Here is a 3,219-nt window from a genome sequence, read left to right on the forward strand (position 1 = left end):
GTTTAGTGTATAAGATTTATATATTTATATATTAAAACTGGTTTTAGATTTGGCCCCAGGGCTGAAATTTGGGTGACGGTTTCTTTTAAGAAGTTTGAGTTTTCAATATAAAGTTTCCTCTAATCTCTTAAAATGTAATTTGTTTGTTGTTGTTTTTGTGTTTGTTTGTTTGTTTGTTTGTTTGTTTTCACTGTTTTTAACCTACTACTCCATGACTTTTAAATTTTTTGGGAAAAAAACATTTCTCCTTATTTTGGGGGAGCTTTAGGGCCCCTAATAATATATCAATCATAAAATTTGACACAATTTGACAAAATACACCAAACATTTGACCCTAACCCCATGATCGTGCGCAAACACACACACACACATGTTGTGTTTCCATCCCTTTTGGGGACATTACATTAACTTACATTCATTTCCTGGAGACTTATCCTGGCCCTTCCCATCACAACTGGAATATTTCTAACATTTTGAGTTATTTTCAGCACTGCTCAGTGTCAGTCATTGTTAATCTTCAAAACTGACTAGGTTACTTTTAAAAATATAACACTGTCAAAAGTGTTCATTTAACACTCAACAGTGTTGTATTTAACACTCAGAGGAGTGGACCCATATAGACACTCTCTAGTGTTAATTTAACACTGGAGATTTTGCTGTGTTACAATTTGCGAGACCTCACAATGTGAGTGTGTAAACAAATTTGTGCCCCAACAACAATAAGTAATACACGACCACAGACACAGTTACTTTACCAACTGACCCCTGAGCTCCTAAGTGTCCCTCAAACCTGATTCAGGGATCCACTACTTCACTGTCACTCCCTGAAAGCTCACTGTCCTCACTTTCTGAGGACAGAAAGTGCAGTTTCCTTCCATAAAAGGTTTTTACATTCATGTCCTGTAATTATGAGTAGATTGTAAAGTAAAAAACATTGACTATGATTATATAAATACACCCAAACACATCTCTACACACATATGCAGATGCATTATACTGCCTGAAAAAAAATAGGCCAACTGCACAGTGTTGCCTTGAGGCAACGAATGAAAATGAACAGTTTTGCTGTATAAATAAAATTTAAAAAGTAGAACAAACATTCAAATATGCTTCTTAACATATTCATGCACATACAAGTATTTTTATATACATTTATTTCACTATAAACATGTAAAATTGTGATCTTTATCTTGCCTCCTAATGGAGATGTCGCTCGTAGTGCAGCTTGCAGAAGGTCACACCACCTTCAACTCATCATTTTATTGGAAAGAGATGTGCCCGGTAGCATTATTTGAAGAAAAAAAAAAGTTGTTTTGTTTTGTTTTTTGAAGGGCCAGTGTAAGGCATGAACATGTGGTTTGTTGCCTCAGGGCAACGCTATGCAGCGGAGGGTTAAAGAGTCTTCTAGAATAAAAATCAAGTTTTGTGGAAGTTCCAGGGAAGGAGAAAGGAGTGACATTTAGTTGCTTGATGAGGCGGGGGTGAATTACATGGGAACCACACTAATGAGGCTTTAAAATGCAGGCTCTTTTTCCCTTTTATTTTCCTTCTCTTTTTATTTTCTTTCCCCCAAAAGAATCAAAGCTTAGAAACAAGTCACAATGGCTTTTATATACACAGATTTGTATTTTGAATTGAATTCCAAAGGACTGTTTGAGGAACACTTGCTTTGGAGAGGACCGCTGTTATGTCACAAAGTGTGAATGTGAAGAAGCCTCTGTGTTGTAGATTTGCTGAAGAAATGTTTAAGGAAAGCTCCATCACTACTTTATACGTGGGAGAGCATACGACGCCAGCGAGCAGAGAAGCGGAGGGAGCTGTTCTGCTGCTGGAATAACAACGAGGCCAGATCACGCTACGGTGGGGAATCAGTGGCAGCGGGACAGCGCCCTACCTCCCACGGCGAGATGGGCTGGTGCCGATTGGCGTGCTACAGGAAAGCGGCGGGCAGAATTAAGAGCTCTGCCCATCCGGGCACGCCGAAGCAGAGACACTGATAGGACGGCGAGGACGCCGCCGGGTTTCCCCTTCTGCTCTGATTGGCTGGATTTTTAACTTTTAGTGACTTTTACGCCACTGGACTTTTAATGTTTGTGTTTTATTGATTTTTATTGTGTGTTTTCCCTGGCCAGGGTTGTTTTAATTCCTTTTACATTTTTAACTGTTTTTGTATAATAAATTATATTTTAGTGAGGTAATTTTTAATTCAGTCTATTCCCTTGGCTGCTCCACAGCTCTATCCGTTTTTTGTGAGGGTTTCCCTCCTTTAATAATGTCAATAATATTCACTATACACCAAATTGTTCCTCTTGACTCTATCGTGGCCATTTTTGGCCAATTGAAACCCATTATAACCACCTTTTTTGATTCCTTGTTATTGACAGTACTATAACATGCGGTTTAGGTAAAATTGCTTTCATTCTAAACTCAACACATGAAAATTGTAGTTTTTAATGTTTTGTTTTGTTTTTTACCAAATTACATCATTTACCCATTTTTGGCCAAGCAAGCAATTTCATGTAATATTCCGCGTTTCTAGTAGCGGCATTTGATGGCTTACCACACTCCAATGGACCAAAATAATGAAACAATTTTGACGTAGACTGGAATAAATAATGACGCATCAAACATTACATAGGCTGCAGTGAATTTCTGTGGATGCAGGCTATTGAGCTTTGAGGTTCCCAGTCAAACTTAGCTTTGAAGCACATGTTAAAAGCACTTTTACTCTTGTATTTTTCATAAAAAGATGCCATACCCAAAATAACTCTAAAAAACCAAAAACCAAAAAAGAAACCTAATTACAGGACACTTTGTAGAGTTCAAAGCTGCAGCTGCAGCACAAACAACGACAAACACTGTTTGTAAACGTGTCCTGGAGTTTCTGCAGGTGCAGACAGAGCTACTGCTGTAAGTAAGCCTAACAGCTTCCAGATCATTTATTCTGGCAATATGGCAAGAAGGTCATCACTGCTCCAAGCACTGTCTATATGATCTGGTCAGAGAGCAAGGACGGAAAGCAGTGCTCTGCCCTTGAAGAAGAGACATCTGCCCAAGATGAAGAAACTTCCTCTCCAGAAGATGAGGGGACAATCTCCAAAGAGGCTGACTGCATCACCACTGAAGATGAGTACTAGCCAGTGTGTGAATCCTCTTCTTTGGGGGAGGATTGGGGTTTGGGGGCATGGAGGTGGAGGCCGAGCAGCTGATGGAAAAGAA

Source organism: Pundamilia nyererei, unplaced genomic scaffold (assembly GCF_000239375.1).
Source record: "Pundamilia nyererei isolate P.nyererei 1_Seehausen unplaced genomic scaffold, PunNye1.0 scaffold00172, whole genome shotgun sequence".
Taxonomy (NCBI): Eukaryota; Metazoa; Chordata; class Actinopteri; order Cichliformes; family Cichlidae; genus Pundamilia; species Pundamilia nyererei.